This window comes from Eptesicus fuscus, chromosome 1 (genome assembly GCF_027574615.1).
Source record: "Eptesicus fuscus isolate TK198812 chromosome 1, DD_ASM_mEF_20220401, whole genome shotgun sequence".
NCBI classification, from domain to species: domain Eukaryota; kingdom Metazoa; phylum Chordata; class Mammalia; order Chiroptera; family Vespertilionidae; genus Eptesicus; species Eptesicus fuscus.
Window position 1 is genome coordinate 10539669 of NC_072473.1, and position 23502 is coordinate 10563170.

Here is a 23502-nt window from a genome sequence, read left to right on the forward strand (position 1 = left end):
AAGACTTGGCTATGCCTGGCCAGTGTGGCTCAGTGGTTGAGCATAGACCTATGAACTAAGAGATCACCCTTAGATTCCAGTCAGGTACATGCCTGGGTTGCAGGCTCCAATCCCAGTGGGAGGTGGGGGCATGCAGGAGGCAATTGATCAATGATTCTTTCTCATTATTGATGTTTCTATCTTTTTCTCCCTCTCCCTTCCTCTCTGAAATCAGTAAAAATATTTTTTAAAAAAAGACTTGGCTAAAAATAAAAACAAGACTTTGCTAAAGGACTTAAGGAATGAAGAAAAAGAAATGGAATGAAACATAAAAGATGAAAATGAAGAAAAGAAAAAAGGAATGGAGTTCTGAATCATCACATGGAAGACTCTTGTGAAAGAAGCCAAACACAGAAGGCCACACATCATATGATTCCATTTATATAAAATGTTCAGAAAAGGCAAATTTATAGAGACAGAAAGTAGATTAGTGGTTGCCAGGGTCTGGGGGAAAGGAGGAAGACATAGGCAGTGACTGCTAAGGAGTCAGGGCTTCTCTGTGAGGTGATGAAAATATTCTGCAATTAGATAGTGGTGATGGTTATACAACCCTGTGGATGTTCTAAAAACCATTGAATTGTACACTTTAAAAGGGTGAATTTTATGGTATTTGAATTATTTCTCAAGCAAAGGAAAAGGGGTAAAAAAAGTTCCGTTTTGTTTTGTTTTAAAGATCTGACTGCTATTGACTGTGGACAAGACATTTAACCTACCTCCCATTTTGTTGGCAAGACACAAATTAGATATCTATATGCAAGTAATTTTGGAAAAAAAATGTATAATGCTGCAAATTCAAGGCAATTTCACTCAAAATCTTAATAAGGTTTTTCATGGAAATGTATGCTAATTCTAAGGTACTTTTGTAAAAGCAAGTGGCCAAGACAATTTGAGAAAGAACAAGAAATGATGGCTTGACTTACCAGCTCCAAGACTCATTAGAAAGGTACAGCAATCAAATATAGTATTCCCTCAGGGTTAGACAAATATGCCAGGAAGCCAAATTTGAGTGAGCTGGAAGCTGAGTCACGCTTATATGGACACATATAACAAAGGAGGTGCCAGGTAGATGCAGTTTAGGAGGGCAAGCATCAGCTCTTCAATAAAGGATACTGGGATAACTGGTTTTCCACATGGAAAAACTACAGACAGATTGCTCCTTCAATTCCAATTAGACTAAAGTTATTTCAAAAGCCAACATTTAAAACTTTCAGGAGAAAATATAGAAAAATACCTTTATAGCTTTGAAATAGGAACACAAAATATACAAAACATAAAAGAAAAGAAGAAATTTGGCTACATTAAAAGTAGGAACTTTATCAGAAAACACCATAAAAAGTGAAAAAATAAGCCAAAACTGGGAGACATTATCTATAACATATATCACTAAAAATTAGTATCCAGAATATAAAAAGAATATCTATAAATCAATAAAAAATAGACAATCTGATCCCCTCCCCCCAAATGGGCCAAAAACCTGAAATTTATTTGTTATTGTTTTCAATATATGTTTATTGATTTCAGAGAGGAAGGGAGAAGGAAAGAGAGATAGAAACATCAATGATGAGAGAGAATCATTGATTGGCTGCCTCCTGCATGCCCCTATTGGGGATCAAGCCCACAACCCTGGGCATGTGCCCTGACCAGGAATCAAACCATGACCTCCTGGTTCATAGGTTGACACTCAACCACTGAGCCATGTCAGCTGGGCTAAAGATGAAATCTAAATAGCCAATGAACACTGGTACTCAGAAATGCAAATCAAAACTAAAAGAGATAAAATATCATACCTATTATTTTAGCTATATTGAAAAGTCTGATTATGCTAAGTATTAGCAAGGATGCTGAGCAACAGGTAGATTCTTACACTGTTGCTTAGGAAGTAATCTGGCAACATCCAGTACAGTTGAAGAGGCATGTACCCTGCCATTCAAAACCTCCATTCTTAGATATAATCCCTAGAGAAACATTCCTAAATTAGTACAAGAAAACACGTTCAAGGCTGTTAATAGCAGCCCCATTTTTAATACCAAAATCTAAAACAACTTAAATGACCATCAACAGAAAAATGTATAAATATATTATACTGGAGGCCTGTTGTATGAAGATTCGTGCAACAGGCCTTCCTTCCCCTGGCTGCCAGCACCAATTTTCCTCCCGTAACCAGGACCTAGGCCTTCGCTCCAGCCAGAGCCTTCAGTCTTCGCTCCAGCCGGAGCGCCACTCTTGTAGCTCCCTCCACCCCCAGCCATCCCCATCATAGCAGGCATCCCGCCCTGCCTGGCCACTCCACACCTGCATGCGTGCTGCCCAGAGGCCCAGAGCGGCTGGGGGACGGGGCCACCTACATCTTTGGTTAATTTGCATACTCACTCCTGATTGGCTGGTGGGTGTCACAAAGTGATGGTCAATTTGCATGTTTCTCTTTTATTAGTGTAGATATCTATGTAATGAAATACTACAGAGCAAAGAAAAAGAATTGAACTAGAGGTAGATGTAGCAACAAGGAAAAACCTTACAAAAATAACTGATTGAAAATGAAAGTTGCAGAAGAATTTGACAGTGAAAAACCTATCATCTAAAGTTTAAAAGCATGCAAGTAGCTCTCTTGCTGAGAGCCATATTCATATCTATAGTAATAAAAGCATAATATGCAAATCGACTGAACAGCAGAATGACCATCCGGATGACCTTCCAGATGACCACGCTATGATACTCACTGGCACCAGGCCATCCGAAGAGAGTGCGATGCGATTGGTCAGGGGCCTGGCCATTGCCCCATGATCGCCCTGCAGAGGGAGGCCCAGGCCACCAGATGGCTGGGTGATTGATCAATCGGGGGGCTCCACAATCGCCCCAAAGAGGGAGGCCCAGGCTACCCAGCCAGCGGCACTACAGTGGGTAGCGTGGGCCTCCCTCTGCAGGGGCGATCCATCAAGGAGCCCTGGCTGGGTGGTCGAGGCCTACGTCTTTGGGGCAATCGATCGTGGGGCTCCCAGACTGTGAGAGGGCACAGGCCAGGCTGAGCTCCCCCCCACTCCAGTGCACTAATTTCGTGCATCGGGCCTCTAGTATAGAATAAGTATAAAGAAATGTCTGAGAAGATAAACACCAATTTCAGGATAGTGCTTACCTCTTTGTTAGATTAAAAATGTTTTCACTTTTTTAACCTAATATATGGCCAGGATTGAAAACCTCTGACACCATTGGTGGAGCATGGAGATGGAATTCCATGCACTTTCCTCAGCAGAACTGAACCAGCACTCACCCACCATCAGTGGGTTCCCATAGGAGCAAAGGTCACATAGGGGTCAAAGCCATGTGCCAGACTGATAGTGTACTGATTACCTGAACTAATTATCCACAAGTAGCTGATCCCAGCAATAACAAGCCACAAGAAGGGCTCACTTTGCCATTTTGATGCTAGCAAAGGAGGAAGATGAAGTATTCAAGTGGACATATCCTGGTTGATAAAGGATTGCCATTTAGTAACAAACAGTAACCAAGACTTTATCAAAATCACAGTTAATATGAAAATCATCCCATACATAATTTAATCTTTGATGATTCAAAAAGTACATAATAATCTTTACTGCAAATATCTGTTGTCATTATACATAATTTTCTGGCTATTAAAAAGTTTGTGTTATAGAAGGCTGGATAAATGAATGAGAAGTTGTACTACTTTCTTTTGTATACAGTCAATTAGACTAGTTAAAAGGCAATGTCTTTCAAATTGCTCATAGATCCAAGGAGACAAGATTAAATAGCCAAGTCTTTGATTTTAAGGGTTATTTTTGGGAAAAAAAAAAAGATAAGAAAATGATTCTGAGGAGTTGAACAGGTCTTGCCAAAGTGAACAATAGGACACATTGCTTTGAGAAAAACGACTTCCATTTTAGTGCCCTTTCTCTCCCCTAGGTGGAGCCCATTCCCAACCTATAGGTGCCCAGTGACCTACTTTTTGAACCCTGATCTGCTCTCTGGAGACCTCACATAGAGGCACACCAACCAAAATCTGTGCCCATTTACATTTTAACAATTCCTTAAACCAAACAAATTAATCTCTAATTGTGTATTTTCAAGATTCAGCTAGATAAATAGGTGAAATGTTGGTGAGGGAAAGGAGGGGGGGGGCGGAGGGGGGCGGGGGTGGCGGGGGGAGGGGGCGGGGAGGCGGGAGGAGCAGGGAAGCTGGGCAAAGTTATTGCTATGGACCAATCCTGCCTGGTGTTCTGGTATGGGTTCAAAATTCATATGTTGAAGGCCTAACCTCCCATGTGACTATCTGAAGACAGGGTTTTAGGTGGTAATTAAGATTAAATGAGGTAATAAGGGTGGGGCCCTAATCCAATAGGACCATGGCCTTATAAGAGAAAGATTCTCTCTCTCTCTCTCTCTCTCTCTCTCTCTCTCTCTCTCTCTCTCCCTCTCTCCCCCCATTCATCCCCTCCTTCTCCCCACTCTCTCTACCATTTGAGGACACAGCAAGAAGGTGGCAGTCTGCAAGCCAGGAAGAGAGCTCAAAGTCCCAGCAAAGCATTCACCTTGATGTTTTCACAGATGATTTACATCAAAACTATCCTGGCTAATGTACTATGTACCCTTAAAATACCAAATCCCAAGAGGTCAAAACAAAGACGTGGATGTTCAGCCTGGCGAGCAGTACACCCTGGTAGAGATACAGTGCGACTATGAGAAATTCAGTCAGGAGTTCCAGCTCAGGCCACCTTCCCAAATATCACTGCCTGATGTGGGCTCCAAATATGTGAAGAACCACAGAATGGAGAATTCTGTGCATAAGATCTTGAGGGAAGAAAGTTGGGTTATAGTATCCTTCTGAACATACAGAAAGTCTAAGAACGCCCATCTGGGTGCAGGAAGCTCTAAAATGCCCTTAGAGGCTTACATTATGCAAAGGTTTGGATTCACTTCCAATGTGGGGAAGAATGCAGGAGGAAAGGGACAAGCTAAAGAAACAGTTAGTATGAGCATTGATCATTGATGCAAAGCTTGGAAAACAGGTATGGGCACGTCTTTGAAACTTAATGTTAGGAGCCTCCACACAATAAAGGTCCAAGAAAGGACTCCTTGTCTCAAGGGTATGGGCAGAGAGTCCACAGTAGAGACCCTCAGGAAGGGAGGAGGATGGGAGTAGGATACAGCCAGGATAAGATAGACCCTCCTATGAAGAGGAGCATGGCAGTAGGATACAGCCAGGATAAGGTTTGCAGAGGCCACAAAATGTGGTCAAGGGCTCTGAGACAAAACTCAAAGAAATCTCCCCCACCCCCCGAGAGAGTCAGAATAATCAGAATCAGCTCTGCTGGGGAGCCCAGAATATCAACTCTGTTGACCTAGTGCCCAAATAGCCCAGGAACACGGAAGTATTCTCTCCATTATCGGGCTTATTTCCAGCCATTCGAATGGTTGGTGTCATGCCAACAGAACTAGACACTAGTGAACACCACCCCCCCTCAAAAAAAAAAAAAAACACCAAACAAACCATGGAGCTCCCTGTTGTTTTCTTGCAATGGGGTTTTACTAAAATGAACAAAAGTACTTCCTGACTGTTGGCTTCAAACAGCTATAGCTTCTGTTCCTCCAGAAGGTAACTCTGAGGCAAGGATTCAAAAACAAAAAGTTTATTTAGGATGTGATCCCAGGAAACAGGAGAATGGGGAAGTGAGAGCAGCAGGAAGGCAGCTAATACAGACAGATGTATTATCAAGCCAGTTACCACTGGAGCAACTGAAGCTCAGTCCTGGGAGCCCGGGAGTGTAGAGTGCCTATCCCTCCCTCTCAGAGTTATCCCACTATAGGGCAAAGGATCTGGGCTGTTTATCTACCAGCTTTCACTGAGGGCTACTGCCAGGGTGGGGTTGGGAGGGGAGGGGAGTGTTAATTCAGTGTTAATTCCCTGGCACTCCCAGTCTGCCACAAGGGCGGGTAGAGCAGGCTCATGGGCAGAGAAATGCTCAACGAGTGGCTGGAAGGGGGCTGGTGTGTACTCAAGTGGTCAGGGTCAGGGCTGTTGAAATGGATACACAGTCTCTCTGGAATGAATGAGGAAGTGCAAAATATTGAAGCCAGGCAAGAAGAGGGTGGTTCCATGCCTGCCCTGCCCCACTCCTTTCTTCAGGCCAGGCTGGGAGGACAAGTCCAGAGAGGCACTTGAGCAGGGATATTTATCATCTGAAAATGGGCAATAGGCAAAGGTTTCAGGTAATCCCCAGATGTGCTCTAAAGCCTCACTATTCAAGGTGTGGTTCTCAAACAGCAGAAATCTCTGGCCCCACCCCAGAGCTACAGAATCCACATCTGCATTTTATCGAGATCCCCAGGTGATCGATTTGTACATTTGAAAGGCATTGTTGTAGATACTATTGGGGCTCTCTGCACAGAGTACATTCATCCACTGTCTCCTACCAAAACCAAGTGGAAGGTATTTGCTCGATTTTATACTGTATTTGCTCTATCCAGTTTGTCAAATTAACTTCAGATTTGCTGAATGGAGTTATGCAATTTAGCACAAAAGGAGATACTAGTATCAACTTGCCCACCTGAGTGTAATCACAGCAAAATAAAGTATACTTGAGTTTTTTAAAACATCCCTCATTTACTTCATTCCCCTCCCTTTTCCCCCTTGCCATTTTTTGAGATATTTTTAAATGACATTTTTATATAGGTACTTGATAAAGGAATAAATGAGCATAGAAACAGACTTTTAGGGAAAAAGTAGAAAAACAACTGATGCTAAAACTTAATAAAAAGCCTCAACATTGTACTAGTATATAAATACAGATGTGTCTGTCCAGAGGTGGCTATTAATGCTAACTGTATTCAGAGGAAAAAATAATTGAAAACTGTGAAAAAAAATAGAAATAGATTTAAAGTATTCCTTTAGGGGGAACAGAATATGGCATCACAATATATGCCTATTTGGCATAAGGATTATCTTGAGGTTGATTCTTTTTAAGAAACAAGACCCAGCCCTAACCAGTTTGGCTCAATGGATAGAGCATCAGCCTGTGGACTGAAGGGTCCCAGGTTTGATTCTGGTCAAGGGCATGTACCTTGGTTGTGGGCACATCCCCAGTAGGGGGTGTGCAGGAGGCAGCTGATCGATGTTTCTCTCTCATCGATGTTTCTAACTCTCTATCCCTCTCCCTTCTTCTCTGTAAAAAAAATCAATAAAATATTTATATATAAAAAAAGAAAAAAGACCCAGGAGAAACTCTAAAAACTAAGTAGAAGTTACCCTCTTGTAAGAGACATTTACATTTATAAGGAACATCTGCATTTCTAAGTGTGTCTCCCTGTCCATACCAGGAAGAGGAGATGACTCTAAATCTTTAGAAACTCTAATAAATGGAGAGGGCACTGATCTAAATCTAGGCTGTGGCTTGGGCCATTTGGGGGAGTTACTCAATTTTCCTGGTTCTCTCCCATGTATACAGGAGGTATTCATGTTATTAAACTTGCTTATTTTTCTCCCCTTAATCTAACTTTTATTATAAGTGGGGTCTCAGCCAAAAACCTAGAAGGGTAGAGGAAAAATTATTTTTCCTCCTCCACAATGCCAGTCATTAAACACACACACACACACACACACACACACACACACACACACACACACACACAGAGAAAGGATGTGGAGATGTTCCAGATTAAAAGAGGCTAAGAGACCTGACAAATAAATGGCATAACAACTCTAGACCGGATCCTGTACTAAAAGTAAAAATGCTGTAAAAGTAAAAATGCTGTAAAGGATGTTATCAGGTCTATTGTCAAAATGGGAATCAAATGGCAGATTAGATAAACAGTTACTATACACTGAGTGGCCAGATTATTATGATCTTTGAACGCATAATAATCTGGCCACTCGGTGTGTGTGTGTGTGTGTGTGTGTGTGTGTGTGTGTGTGTGTGTTTGAGGCCTGGTGCATGAATTCGTGCATGGGGGGGGTCTGGCCAGCCTGGCCAGGGGGAGGGGACATGGGCGGTTGGCCGGCCTGCCTGCTGGTCGAACTCCTGGTCGAGGGGACAATTTGCATATTAGCCTTTTATCATATAGGATATACACTGAGTGGCCAGATTATTATGCGTTCAAAGATCATAATAATCTGGCCACTCAGTGTAGTTGATAATAGTACTGTGGTTTTGTTAGAGAATATTCTTTTTCTTAGTATATCCATACTGAAGTGCTTAAGCATAAAGGCCATAATACATGTAACCTTACCCTCAAATGTTCAGAAAAAATTTGTGTGTGACTGTGAATGCAAATGATAAAGCAAATGGGGTAAAATGTTGCAACAGATGAATCTGAATAAAGGGTATATGGGTATTCTTTGCACCATTTTTAGTTTTTGCAACTTATTTGTAAAATTTGACATTTCCAAATAAAAAGTATCTTTAATTATAAAGAAAAGAATATGTCCAGAGCTCAGAAAAGAAGCCAGTCTTACTAGTAGACACATTGGGGATGGTTCATTCGGGTTCACAATAGTGGGGGGTACGTGAGTATTTGTACAAATGTGGGTATGGTAGGAGTTTGGGTGGTGAGACTATGAGGAGGTTGTTGTCTAATGAGAAGCTGATGTAGGAGTGGCAGAGGAAATAAAGGAAGGTATAAAACAGCTGTTTTGGACAACAGAAATGCAAACTCACTATGCAAGCATGGTAGGATCGCTGGGCAATGCTAAAGGCCCACTTGAGATTTAATTAAGGTCAGGAACTGGACCGAGATATCAGTATTTATTCTGAAAACAACCCCACTGATTCGAATGGGCTTTCAGAACTGCTGTGCTAAGGCAGCGTTTCTCAACCTCAGCACTATGGACCACTGAGCCAGGTAATTATTTGTCGGGGAGTAAGGGGGTCAAGGGAGAGGGTCCTCTGCATTATAGGATGTTTAGCAACATTCTTGGCCTCTACCTACTAGATGCCAGTAGCTCTGCCACCTATGCCAGTCACGACAACCAAAAATGTCTCCAAATATTACCAAATGACCACAGAGGGCAAAATCTGCCCTCGTTGAGAACCACTATGCTAAGGGAACAAAGGCCATAAACATTACATGTGTATACAGGTCAGGAATTGTGTGTACTCTTGGTTGCTATGAGCATTGTGGTTAAGAACACTGGCTCTGAAATCAGATGGTCTGTGTTCAAACCCCAGATCTACTAGTTACCTTTTGTATGGCCTTGGACAAGCTACTTAACATCTCTGTGCCTCCGTTTCCTCATTCGTAAAATAATAATATTATTACGTGCCTCAAGAGGTTGGAAGGATTAAATAAGTTAATATATAAAGCAGTGCCTTCTCAATAAATATTAGCTATTTGCTATTGTTATTTTTATCACAGAGCCAGAAACATAGTGGACACCAAATGTCTGTTGATTAACTGCTTACATTAAAATATACTTCATGCTTTACCTAATTAAGTTTCCACATTAAAATTGAACAGAAAGGCAGAGTGCATTGAATTTCTCTTAAGATTAGTGCTTGAGTTTTTCCTAGATTTTAGGTGCACTCATCATCCATTTGACAAATACTTATTGATTACTTACTGTGCACTATTCCAGATCCTGAGCATACAACAATCAGTGAGCAAGATATACAAAGTCCTTGCCCTCTTGGAACTTATTTCCAAGGGTGAGGGAAGACATGGAATCAGAAAACAAGTAATTCAATAATATATAACCACAGATTATAGTGGTACAAAGAATACAAAAGTGGGATGAGGGGGATGGAGATTTATAGTGGTAGGTGGCAAATTCCATTTTAGAATGAGGGTTAGAGAAGGCCCAAGTGAAATACTAGTAAGGGAACAAGTTATGTGAACACCTGATGAAATGGTGCAAAGGCTGGGAGGCAGGCAAATGCTTGGCTTGAGTGAGGATTACTTAGGAGACTGGTGTGTTTGAAGAAGTGTGAAAAGAATAGGGGTAAATGCCATATAGGGCCTCAGAGGCTACAGTGAGGATTGAAAGGTTTATTCTAAGTGGGTTAGAGATTATTAAAGGGTTTTGAGCAGTGGGTTTATAAGACTACATTTACTGGATATTCTGTTGGGTCAAAGGTGGATGCTGGGAGATTGGTTTAGAAGGTACACAGTAATTCAAGAGAGAAATGTGGATAGCTATGATTAACTGAGAGTATTATAATTCAACTCACTTTGCATTATAGCAAGATCTGATATAAAATGAATTTGTCCTGGCCCTAACTGGTTTGGCTCAGTGGATAAGAGCATCGGCTTACGGACCAAAGGGTCCCAGGTACAATTCCAGTCAAGGGCATGTACCTTGGTTGCAGGCTCCTCCCTGACCCATGCCCTGGTGAGGGCGTTTGTAGAAGGCAACCAATCGATATGTTTCTCTCACATTGATGTTTCTCTCTGACTTACCCTCTTTCTTCCACTCTCCCTAAAAATCAATGGAAAAATATCCTCGGGTGAGGATTAACCAAAAAAAAAAAAAAAAGAATTTCACAGTTCAGCAGTTTGGGGCTTAAAAACTAAACCAACAATTTTATAAAACAGTGTTTTATGAAAGAATGGTCAAATCAATTTAGAGGGTCATGATGATTGTTTTAAAATGATATAGAACGGCCTAGCCAATATGGCTCAGTGGTTGAGTCTCAACCTATGAACCAGGAGGCACAGTTCCATTCCTGGTCCAGGCACATGCCAGGGTTGCCAACTCAGTCCCCAGTAGGGGATTGGGGATGGGGGAGATGATTCTGTCTCATCATTGATGTTTCTATCCCTCTCTCCCTCTCCCTCTCTAAAATCAATAAAAATATATTTAATAAATAAATAAAATGAAATAAAACAAAGGGAAGAGAATTGAAAATATCAGCATATACTGTACAAAGGCAAAGTGTATATTTTGTGAGATTCATAACACTGTAAGATTTTTGTTTCAATTATATGTACATATGTTCATTCTGGTTTGAAATTTAAAATATGCATCTCAATTTTAATAATGGGCAGGAACATTTGAAAAACACTACAAAAAAGCTATCTTATTTATGCATAAGTAGGTTATAAGCCATCCTTTTATTCTCTCTCATCCTCACTGTACCTTGCATCCCCTCAAATAGTAATATTATTAAAAACTCTAAAGGTAGTTTCTTCATAGTCTAAATAAAGTGAATTGACTTATGCTATACTATCTTCTCCTATGGGGAGATCAAAATTTGACCATCCAAAGCTGAGAAGACTGACTCATCTCTAAACTGTCAAAATTTTCAATGAAAAAAATCCAAGCAAAACAAGAAATTTTAAAATGAAATTTTAGACATTTAGAAGCTAAAAATGGAAAGAAACCGTCTGGAAGTCATAAAGGAAACTACCAGAACTCTACAAAAAGCATAATTAATACCTAGTGATACAATATTAGAAGCATCCCCACCCAAATAACTGCCCTAGAGGGAAGCTTAGCCACTAAGACAGGCAAAAAATAAAAATAAAAAAAAATGAGGAGGCAAATAAAAGAAAATTGGGGGAGTGGAGTCCCTAAGTTATTGCCATTTGCAGACAGTTTGATTATCTACTTTGGAAATCCAAGAAAGTTGACTGAAAAACTATGAGCTAACAAAAGTTCAGCAACATGACATGAATATGATAAACCTACAAAAAGTTAGCCTTTCTGTACAATAGTATAATAATTATAAAATAAAATGAGAAAAATATATAATTTCTAAAAGCAATAAAAATTACACACAAAAGACAATCTAAGAATTCATCTCACAAGAATGTGTAAAACCTACAATGTGGTATTTGTATAAGTATAGATGTACAGATCAATGGAACAGAATAGAGTTCAAAAGTAAGCTCACACTTATTCAGTCTATCAATTTTTGACAAAAGAGCCAAGAGGATATAATGGGGGAAAGTACAGTCTTTTCAACAAATAGTGTTGGGACAACTGGCTATCAATATAGAAAAGTGAACTCTGACCCATAAAAATTAACTCAAAATGAAGCCATAAACCTACATATAAATGATATAACTATTAAATGTCAAAAAGAAAGTAGAGGGGAAAATCTTGGTAAACTTGAGGTAGACAAAGACTTATCAGACAGGTTATTTACAGTACTATCCACAGAAGAAAAGTAACCTAATAAATTAGACTTTATAAAAATTTAAAATTTTTGCTCTTTAAAAAAAATCACTAATTCCACTTTGTATAAGTCAAATAAAATAGTGTAGCCACCTGAGAAAAGTTTGGCCGTTCTTATAAAGTTAAATTTACCACACAATATAGAAATCCTACTTTTAGTTATTTACCTGAGTGAAATGAAAAGTATGTTCCGCAAAAAGCTGTATGTGAATGTTTATATTATAATCACTGAAAGTTGGTGAGTGAATAAATGAACTGTGAAATACTACTCAGCAATGAAAAGGAACAAATTATTGATTCACCCAACAATAGGGAGGAATCTCGAATGCATTGTGCTATGAAAGAAATCAGACTCAAAAGGCTATGCTGTGTATGAATCCATTCACAGGACATTCTGGAAAAGACAAATTTATAGGGACAGAAAACAAATCAGTGCTTGCCAGGGGCTGAGAGTACTGGGAGGGATTGACTACAAAGGGTCAATAAGGATTTATTGGAGTGATGGAATTCTCTCCATCTTCTAAAAAAGGTGAATGTTATTATAAATAAATTGTACCTCAATTTTTAAAACATGGAGTCAACTCATGAATTAAGTAGATTTATAAAATGGAACAGTGTTCATAGAATCTTATTTGATTATGGTCATTTATTTTGTGATAACTTCCCCCAATTGTTTAGCCCATTTCTTAACTTCCAGTACCCCTTCAACTCATATCATACCCCCAAAATAAGTTCCATGTGAATTAAAGACCCACATATTTTTAAAACCATACACATTTTTACAAAATCTAAAAGAAAATTGTTTTCTCTGTCTTAAAGTAGGGAAGGCCTTTCCCAGTGAGGCATAAAAACCAGCTCCCAAGTTTTTTACTAAAGGCAGAACTCTCCTTTCTATCTTCAGAATTATCAACATCACAGAATCATTCTCCCCCAACCCCTTTTAATTTAGTGGTGTTCTTCCCACTTTGTAGTGTGTATTTGAAAGTTACTTGTCACCCTCAGACAGCAAAATGGAAAATGTATTTGTCAGTTCCATGTGAATAGTGAAGGCACCAGAAACCTACATAGTTATGTCCCCGTTCTGAGTCCTAAACCAGACTCAGCCACACCACAGCCATACCAGAGGCCCCAGAATGACCACGTCAGCCATGGAAAAGCAGCTTCTTTACTGGCTCTGCCTAACACCTGAGCAAACTCACTTTGCAATTTCTGGAAGGCTGTTCATGGTACCAAAAACATAGCGGCTCTCCTTTCCCTGCCAAACCCGCCAATGAAATTCCATTTCTCGGACTTATTCTCCCTCTGTGGAACAAAATCATATCCAAAATTAAAGTTCAATTTTTTCTTTTCTGTGTTTCCAAAAAAAATTTTTTTTTCTAGAAAAGAACACACACACCTGGAATCTGTGGGGTTGGGGCAAGAATTATTCATGGAGAAAACACTGATGCTAGCCTTGCATTTCTTCGGTAGTTTTCAATAGCAAAAACTGCTCTATTCCCCCTTTTAATGAAAGTCACCTTGCAGGGTGTGGGGAATGATAAAAGCAGAGGGAATCCGATAGGGGCTGGCATCAAGCTGAGGCCTTGTAAAACAATACCCCTGGAACAGCTACAAAATGTGGGCATTTTTGTTTTCCAGCTTCGAATTGGAGTCTAAAAGCAGCCAAACCAAGCAATGTCCAGCTCATTTTAGATCTTAACTAAACAAAACTTTGAGACACTAAAAAGGACTCCCCCAAATCCTTTGGAAATGACACACACTTTGCCAGTTTACAAATTATTACAACATCAAATTTAATTGTGTTGTCATTAATAATTAAGTTCTTAATAAACTGTTTATTGCTAACATGAATAAAACAATAAATATTGTCATGCTGTGTATAAATGAGATTATACTCATAGGCGTACCTCTTAAAATAGTTGAAGAGAAATTGAGAAAGATGGAACAGCAACATCCAGCTAGTCTCTGCTTAATAAACCTTCACTCTCCATCACCCACCAGCTCTGAACCCCGTTAGAAGAAATGGATCCTTTTTCTGCCTACGGTGACTATTAGACAGGATAAGCTACATAATCTGAGGGGCCCAGTGCAAAATGAAAACGCAGAGCCCCTTATTCAAAATTATTCAGAAATGTGACAGTAGAGCCTTAAACCAAACACAGGTCGCATGCCCATGGAGCCAGCTCTACTATGAGAGCATGTATCTAGCTAGTAACAGGTAAGAAAAGTAAAGCTTGTCGCTACTAAATGAGTAGCAATCGTTTTAATGTGTGTATTTGGCGTGGCAGTGGGATTGCAAAGTCTTAGGACCTCCTCTCTCAATGTCCCGCTTTTCCTAAGGTTTTCAGACCGTTGGACAAAATGTACGTCCGCAGGGCCTGTCATGTAAGTGTGGTCCATGGAGCAGCAGCTGCAGCATCTGGGAGCTTGTTAGAAGCGCAGACTGTCAGGCTCCACCCCAGAACCCCCTGAATCAGATGCATTTTAACGAGACCCCCAAGGGATTCATGCGCACGGTACATACAAAGAAGAGTCACAGTGTCACCCTCTGAAGCAGCCACGGAAGACTGCTGCTAGGAAGCTGCCGCTTGCCTCATCTAGATCTCTGGAGGCCTGTCAGCTCTCCTTCTCCTCCTCACCTATCCAGTTCCGGAGCCTCGAAACAAGTCCCTAATCTAAACGCTCTCAGCTGAAACCTCCAGCCTTCTCCTTCCCTCATGCTCACCCCTGGACTCCGGGCTGCCGCCCCTTCCCGCCGCGCCGGGCCACCTGTTCTGGGTGCCACACCAAGCCTTCCAGGGCCCCGGGCGCCGTTAGCGCTCCCCAGGCTCCGCCGCACCCACTGACCGGAGCGGTAAACTGAGCGCACTCGAGTCGAGTCTCGAAGAGCGACAGTGAGACCAAGACTCGTGGCTCCGTTTCCCAGAGCGATGGGGAGAGTTTGAGCCCGTCGGAAGTTTTTGGATACACAGTCATCCCCTCGGACAACGCGTCTCAGGAGCCCCCTTTCCCCAAGGCGCGCACTCCCCCACACTGTCAGGGTGTCGGCCCTCGAAGCTTGGTCATTTGCCTCTGCCTTTCAAGGCGGCCTTGGGCCCCAGCTCAGAGCCGCAGCTGGGCGGAGGGAGCGTTCGCCCCGCTGTCCCACAGCGCTGCAAGTCCAGGCGCTGAGCGGGAACCGCCCGCGCCCGTCGCCAGCTCCCAGAGCTGGGTCCCAGAACCCGAGGGGATAGACCCATCCCGGCACCACGCGCTTACCTGCCGGTCCCCACCGACGGGCTGGCTGCTGACGCCCTCCGGCCCTTCTTTTTCCCTTTCCCTCCCTCCGCGTCCCGCCTCCCGCCTCCCGCGGGCTGGGCGCCGCCCCCGCCGCTCCCGGCTCGTTCGCCCGCCCGCTCCCCGCTCTCCAGCTGCCCAGCGGCGCGGTGCGTCCAGTGCTCGGCGGCAACGAGGCTGGGCGCCCAGGCTGGACGCGGAGGTGGGGAGCGGGCGGGGCACAGCGGGGAGGAGGGTATGAAGGAGCAGTGTGGCGGGCCGAAGCCCTGCGGGGAGCTCCGGGCTGAGGGTGGGAAGAGAAGTGGAGGCTGTGGGCCAGCCGAGGCCCCTGCGGCGCTTCTGGACTCCCTGAACCGTGATATCCTCAACTGCCTGGCGTCCCGATAAGGCGCGCTTCCTAGGGGAACCCAACCTCGCTCACCTTTAGGGGTCGCCCTGATACCCTAATGCCTGTTCCGCCACTTTCAGCACTGTGCACTGGGTTGGGTGGGAACCCCCCCCCCCGGATGGGATGGCTCCTCTGCCACATTTCTGATGTCAGACCACTTGGAGGGGGGTTTCCAAAAGATCAGTAAAAGGAAAAGGTCCTGAAAAGGATTCAGCTTGATAGTTATCTGGTGAAGGACATGTTACATCGGATACCTAAAAACTGGGATCCCCAGCGCTCTGCCTGCTGGGTGGAGTCAGTTGTTTCTGGTCCCCTCTACCTTTTCTGTGTCAGCATCTCCTCTATCTGCCCCTTCATAGACTAAAAACTAGATTTGGATAGGACTTCCAGATCACCTAACCAGCTTGTCAAAGTGACCCATATCACAGATGCCCAAAACCAGAGGCCTAGAGGGGCTTGGCTCTGTTTTGCTTACAATCAGTTGCAGGGACCAGGAAAAGAATAAACTCTGTCAATTCCTTCTCTGGCGCATTTTACAGCCCCCACAACCCTCTCCAGCCCTCCCCTTTATAGTCAAATAACTCCTATATTTGCAAAATGCTTTATCGTTTTAAAACCACCATTCTCTTCTGTTCAAACCCGCAGAGAATATTCCATTTTTCTTTACCACCAAAACAAAATTCTACATTATGAATTGCATTCACATCTCTGGAGAGGATGTTCACAAAAGTGCAGTTTACAGAGCTCATCAGGGCTGACTGCCATATTAGACACAAGGGTGAAATCCATACCTTGCTTTGCAGGAGGGGTTGAATTTGTTTTGCAAACAAAACCTTATTAACACTCACAACATTCTAGCTGTATTCATGAATGGAAAGTGTTTTCAGAGAGACTTTTGACTGGTTAGAGGGAGTGGAGATCAGGAAGCTCATCCAGTTTACATAAGAAGTTTGAGGCAGACTTACGATGAGGGGGAAAAAACAGTATTTTAATCATCAGAATCCATGTTACTCCAAAGGGTTAAATGTAACCTTTTGAAGTAGCTTAACACTTGCATATGTTTGACTTATTACAAAATAGACTTCATATTGTGTAGAGCCACCAGAACTCTCATCCACTGCCACTGGTAGTGTAAATTATGCAAGCACTTTGGAAAACTATCTGGCAGAATCTAATAAAATTGAGCATATAGCTACCCTATGTCAAGCAATTCCCCTTCTATGTGCACACTCAATACAAATGAGTGCATATGTTTACCAAAGGATATGAATGAGAATGTTCATGGCAGTGTATTTGAATAACCCCTGGAATAGAAGCTACCCAAATGTCTATCAACAGTAGAATGGATTGTGGTGGTATGGTCACAAAATGGAATACCAGACAGCAGTGAAAATGCATGAACCACTTTCTGCGCTGAGTATAGACAGACTTTATAAACAATATTGAGCAAAGGAAGTCAGACATGAAATCATACATACTATATGACTCCATTTATAGGACAGGCAAAAACAATCTATGAAATTAGAAGTCATGATGGTGGTCATTGGGGTTTGGTGACTAAAGGGATACAAGGGAGGTAAGAAGAGTTTATGGAACACAAGTAATATCTTGTTTCTTGACTTGAGTGCTACTTACGTGGATCATTAAGTTTGTGAAAATTGATTGATCTGGTCATCTATGATGTGTGTACTTTTCTCCATCTATGTTTTACTTCAATAAAAAGCTAAAATATGTATAGCTCATATGAAAAGTTGCTTTCGTTTCTAAAGAATTATACCAAAGTAAGTATGCTTTTCCTTTAAGCAACCTTGCTGTTTTTAAAAAGTCACTTTAAGGAAATAAAGGCACTCCTTAGCCTAAAATTAAAAATTCACATTTTGATGCACTTCCAGCCAAACTTTCATTCTCTGTGACACACACTCTCAGGTCAATATAACTCTACCATCAGGACCCACAGAAGAGGAAAGAGGCTTAGACTGAGGGGGGTACCCCAGCTCTCCATCCAGGGGCTCTTAGTGTTTTCCATGAGAGGGATCCCTGGTCACATGCCTCCTACACAGTCACTGTCTGGTGACATGAAAGAAAGTGGTGGGTGCTTAGGACTTGTGGTTAAATATTAGCCAAAACCTACAGGTTGATGTCCCAGCAATTGAAGAGGGGGCGACTTTGAGCTGGTGATAGAGTGTGATTCCCAAGCATCAGTAAGTCAGGAAACATGACAGAGACTGAGTAGGAAGGGCAGAAGTCCTTGTCGCATTTCCCTCTCCCATTGGTGGACCTCTTAGTGTAGGCTCTCAGCAAAGAGAGGTAGGTGGGTGTCAGAGGAGAACAGCTCACCAGTGCTCAGGGCCAAGCCCTGTCCTTAGAACTTCAAAGGCAACTTTACCTGTAGCCAAATAATCTAAAAATATACCACACAATGGTCTCAAATAGATTCATTATTTTCCAAGGGAAATTATAAAAAAGAGAATATGGGCCTTAGCCGGTTTGGCTCAGTGGATAGAGCGTTGGCCTGCAGACTGAAGGGTCCCAGGTTTGATTCCAGTCAAGGGCACATGCCCAGGTTGCAGGCTGGATCCCCAGTGTGGGGTGTGCAGGAGGCAGCTGATCAATGATTCTCTCTCATCATTGAGGTTTCTATCTCTCTCTCCCTCTCCCTTCCTCTCTGAAATCAATAAAAAATATTTTTTTAAAAAAAAAAAGAGATAACATGGGACTGAGGTATAAGTCAAGATAGTGAGATCGGGAATTTAAATGATGATGATTATAGTGATAATTATTAACATTATAGTTACTGTGTGCTGGGCATGTTAGCTTTTTTATACTTTATACTTTGTTACTAAATCTGCATGATAACCCACTGAAGATTGATTGTCCAGATGAGGAAACTGAGGCACAGAGAAGTTAAATAGCATCTCTCAAGGTCACAGCTAGTAAGTGGTAGAGCCAGGACTGGAATCAGTAGGAGGGTGACTCTGAAGCTTCTGCTGTCTCAATGACTGGGTATTAAAGGTGGAATGTTGGGATAGAAAAAGCACCAGAGAGAGAATCAGGAAACAAGGGTTTGGTGTTTATCATGTTTTTTACTAACTAATCAGTGTTGTCACTAAGACTACACTGGGTCTGGCCCTCAGTTCCCCATTTGTAAAATTGTGGGGGCAACAAGGTCCATCTAAACTCCAGTGGTAGTGCCAAGGGTTGGTTTGGGTATTTTAGGCCCCCAATAATTTCCATCAACACTCTAATACCGCAAATAAAAGACATCTAACAAAAATAGTGTACAGTACTATACAAACAAAACAAGAAAAATCCCCTAGCCAACATAGCCTCCACTTCCCACACAATTATAATCAGATTATGATGCCTGAATTTTTCCTTAATAGAAATTCTAAAGTTGCCCAGCTGTCATGGCTCAGTGGTTGAGCGTCGACCTATGAACCAGGAGGCCAAGGTTCGATTCCCAGTCAGGGCACATGCCTAGGTTGTGGGCTCGATCCCTAGTGTGGGGGCGTGTGGGAGGCCGCTGATCAATGATTCTCATCATTCATGTTCCTATCTCTCTCTCCCTCTCCCTTCCTCTCTGAAATTAATAAAAATATTTTTAAAAGAAATTCTAAAGTTGTCACTACTCAGAAGTCCTTTCTGGCTTAAGTCATCCATTCATTCAACAAACATTTATTTTATGCCTATGGTATCAGTGAGGATAGCCTAGGTTATGTTGCAGTAACAAACAGTTCTTGAAATCTTTGTGGTTAACACAACAAAGGTTTATGTCTTACATTACATGTTTATCATAGGTTTGGGTAGGGGGCTCACTTATTGCAGTCACTCAGGGACCCAGGCTGACTGAGTAGCCACCTCTCAAATGTTGCTGATTGCTGAGCTAGAAGGAAAAGAGAATTCTGGACCACAAGTATTTAAATGCTTCAGCCCAGAAGTGATGTGTAACACTTCTACTCCCAACTCTTCAGCTGGAACTATTCACATAGTTGTACTCAGGCACAGAAAATGCAGCCTACAGGACTGGAGGAAATGCAGCCCTACGAGGACCCAGAAGGTGGAGATGCAGAAGTATTGGTGAATAGTACTGATGACTACCACACTCACTATGTGCCAGATTCTGGGCAGATGAAGAGGGGCAAGATGTGGTCCCAGCCCTCTAAAGACTCACAATCATACCAGAGAAATATCTGGAGATGTGATTTCATCCCTTGTGGTGTAGACTTTCGTGGATCTAGTAAAAGACCAATCACTGCCAATGCGAGTGAAGTCACTGTGTGACACAGCACAATTTTTCTCCAGAACATTGAGCTATTTGTAATGGTGGTGAACCTATTGCACAATGGAGGAGATAAATAAATCACACACTCCCTTGGGAGGCAAAAAGGCTCTCCTTGTGAAAATACTGAATGAAGACAGTTGGGCATGTTGTCATTCTGGTCGATGAAAGTTACAAATGACAGTTTAATGAAAAATGAAACCAGACTTTGGCCTCAACCAAGATGAGGATGGTGGGACCAGCCCTTTCTGAGAATGTGTTCCAACTTGGGAAGAGCTGAGCGTGGCCCTGTGCCAACACAAATAACCCAAGGACCCAGAGGAAACTAAACGCATACCAGTAGATCTGCACACTGGCATTAGCGTGTGCAACTCACCACCACCTTGTCTGTGTGGAGCAATCCTAGGGTAGAGACTGGGTGAAGGAAAACGAGCCCATTAGGTTCTTCAGTAGTGAGACAGGGGACAACTTGCTGGGCCAGACTACATTCAACTCAGTCTTACTTAATCAAGGGTCTCTGAATAGCGATGGCCTTTTTTGTTTCTTGGAGGAACCCGTGAAGTCCTGGCCATGTGATTTTAAACTGAATTTATTGGTTTACCTGCCTCTGAACCCACAGGGCATATTTCAGGGGAGAAATTCTGGATAGACACACCCCTATAGCACCCTAGTTTGTCTTATGTCTCTTTTCCTCTTTGGGGAAGATACTTTGAGGCTATGCAAATACCCTGTTCCTCCTCAAGCCTTCTCCCATCAATTTTAGCATCCATTAGTGGATCGTGCCTGCAACAATGATTACTGTGGTGTTCTAAGAGGAATTTTCTATTTCCCTCATTCTTTCTGATTACAGTAATTCATTGGGATTCTTCCACAGGGAAGAACCGTACCTTCACTCCCATTTCTTTATTTATTCAATTATTTATTTAAGTATAGACTCATGGGTAATTATTTTAGTCTTTGGGTTATAATTCAATGTTATAATTATTTATTTTGTTGTCCAATTGTTTTGGCTTCAGTCACTGTGAGCTCTTTCAGGTTGGCTCCTGTGTCCCATCCTTTTTGGAACATTTCCTTACTTTCCAGAACCACAATATATTCAGGACTCATATTGTATAATACTCCTTTTTTTATTTCACCTCAAAATGTACCTTAAGTCCCTCTCTCTTTTAAACAAAATTATTTGTGTATTTTTAGCCAATTCACCAGTGGGGGCCCACTGCATGAAGTAATGCTTCATTTTATTTGTCCTAAGTTGCCTTTTTCAAGCTGTAACAGTTATTCTACTTGGATTTAGTGTCTGGGAACGTGGTGAAAAACAAAACCAAACACGGCTGTTACCTAAATACATCTTTCATCATCCTAGAATATTTTTGGTATGCCCATTGATCCCATACTTCCTTGGTCTTACCTGTAGTTATGACATTTTTGGCTATAAGCACAAGAAACTACAAATGCAACCAGCTTACATCATAAGAAAAGGAAATGTGTTATTTCAGGGAACAGGAAGAGCAGAGGCACAGTGCAAGGAGTCTGGCTCCTTTTTCTATAATCCTTTCAGCTCTGCCATCAGCCTGCTTTACTTTATGGGTATATGCTGGCAGTCAGCAGTAAAGAAGGAACAAGCTACCTTGGTTGTGCCCATCAAGAAGGGTAAGGAGTCCTAGCATGTTTGGCTAAATGAACAGAGTGTTTGGCTGAATGAACAGAGTGTCGGACTGTAGGAGCCCGGGTTTGATTCTGGTCAAGAGCATGTACCTTGGTTACAGGCTGGATCCCCAGCCCTGGTCAGGGTGCATCCAGGAGGCAACCAATCAATGTATCTCACTCACATCCATGTTCTCTCTCTCCCTTGATTCCAATCTTGATAAAAATAAATAGGAAAATATCCTTGAGTGAGGGTTAACAACAACAACAACAACAACAACAAAGGTAAGGAGCCGAAACCGGTTTGGCTCAGTGGATAGAGCATCGGCCTTCGGACTCAAGGGTCCCGGGTTCGATTCCGGTCAAGGGCATGTACCTTGGTTGCGGGCACATCCCCAGTGGGGGGTGTGCAGGAGGCAGCTGATCGATGTTTCTCTCTCATCGATGTTTCTAACTCTCTATCCCTCTCTCTTCCTCTCTGTAAAAAATCAATAAAATATATTATAAAAAAAAGAGCAGGTCATGGGTCATGGAAGAGGAAGAAGAAAAAAAAACCTTTCTTCAACTGTGTAGTAAATAGCCTTCTCTTCAATCTGATTGGGCCAACTCAGGTCACATGACCACCTCTGAACCAATTCAGCTGCCAGGAAAATGCTAGGCACTAATTGGCTTGAACCTGGGTTCACGAACCAATCACTATGAAAGGAAATGTGATTAACATGATTGGTGAGGACAAGTGGTTCTCAAATATAAGCCTGCATCAGAATCAACAGGAAGGCTTATTTAAATACAAATCGCAGGGCCCCAGCCCCAGAGTTTCTGATTCAGTAATTTTGAGTGGGGCCTGAGAATTTACACTTTTGCTGTACATTTCTAACAAGTTTCCAAATAATGCTGATGTTGTTAGCCTGGGAGCCACAGTTTAGAGAACCACTTGGGTAGACTCATCAGACTAACTCTGTAGCTGGAGATGGGATCACTATAACCTGAGTCACATGGACTACATGAAGGAGGGGTGAATGCCAAACCAGTGTTCCTCAAGCTTGAATGTGCATGGGGATTTTGTTAAAATGCATATTATCTTTTAGTAGGTCTGGGTTGGAGTCTGAGATTCTGTATTTCTACCAAGCAATGCTAATGCTGGTTCATAGACCCAAGTCTGAAGGAGGAGGCACTACAATACCCTTTCCCTGGTTCAGCCTTTTACTCCCTCACAGCTACATGCTGCAATAGCTTCCTAAGAAAGTCACCTGAATCTCAAATGTGAGTGGTCCAATTGTCCTCTTAGATCAGTCCACAAGACTACTACAGAATCCAGCCCAGACTCTTAGCTTGGCATTTAATGCCCTTTGGGATCTGTCCTCAACTGAGTCCCCTGCGTGAATCCTCAATTCCAGTTAGAATCCCTGTACACTCTGCCTGTAATGTGCCTTGCCCATTCCCATAACTTCATCTTTGCCTTTGCTCTCTTCCTCACCTACTGTCCTTCCTCATCCTTTGCCTCTTTGAATGCTGCACTTTTCTCAGAGTAAGTTCAAAATCTTCTTCTTCAATGCCTCCTCTGTCCTCTCCTCAAAGGATTCTACAATTATTTGCTAGTCCCAAAGCTCTGGGCAGCTTCAGATATCCTTTCCCCCTTGAATTCCTCAAACCCTCATTGTCTGCACCACTCATTAATCTCTGATAATTTAAGGCTTTGGATGTTGAGTTTAAGTCGCAGTTTTAGTCTTCATCTACAATATAAATTTCTTG

The 23502-nt window shown here is 42.2% G+C and overlaps 1 protein-coding gene across 1 annotated transcript in view; it reads right to left on the bottom strand.

The window, feature by feature from the left end:
• The window catches only part of ADGRG2 (adhesion G protein-coupled receptor G2), a 117671-nt gene extending 102238 nt beyond the window's left edge, over positions 1-15433 (bottom strand). Inside the window, exon 1 of the mRNA XM_054720648.1 lies at positions 15422-15433. The gene's annotated coding sequence lies outside the window, so the exon portion shown is untranslated. The remainder of the gene's footprint in view (positions 1-15421) is intronic.
• Between the last annotated feature and the right edge of the window lie 8069 nt (positions 15434-23502).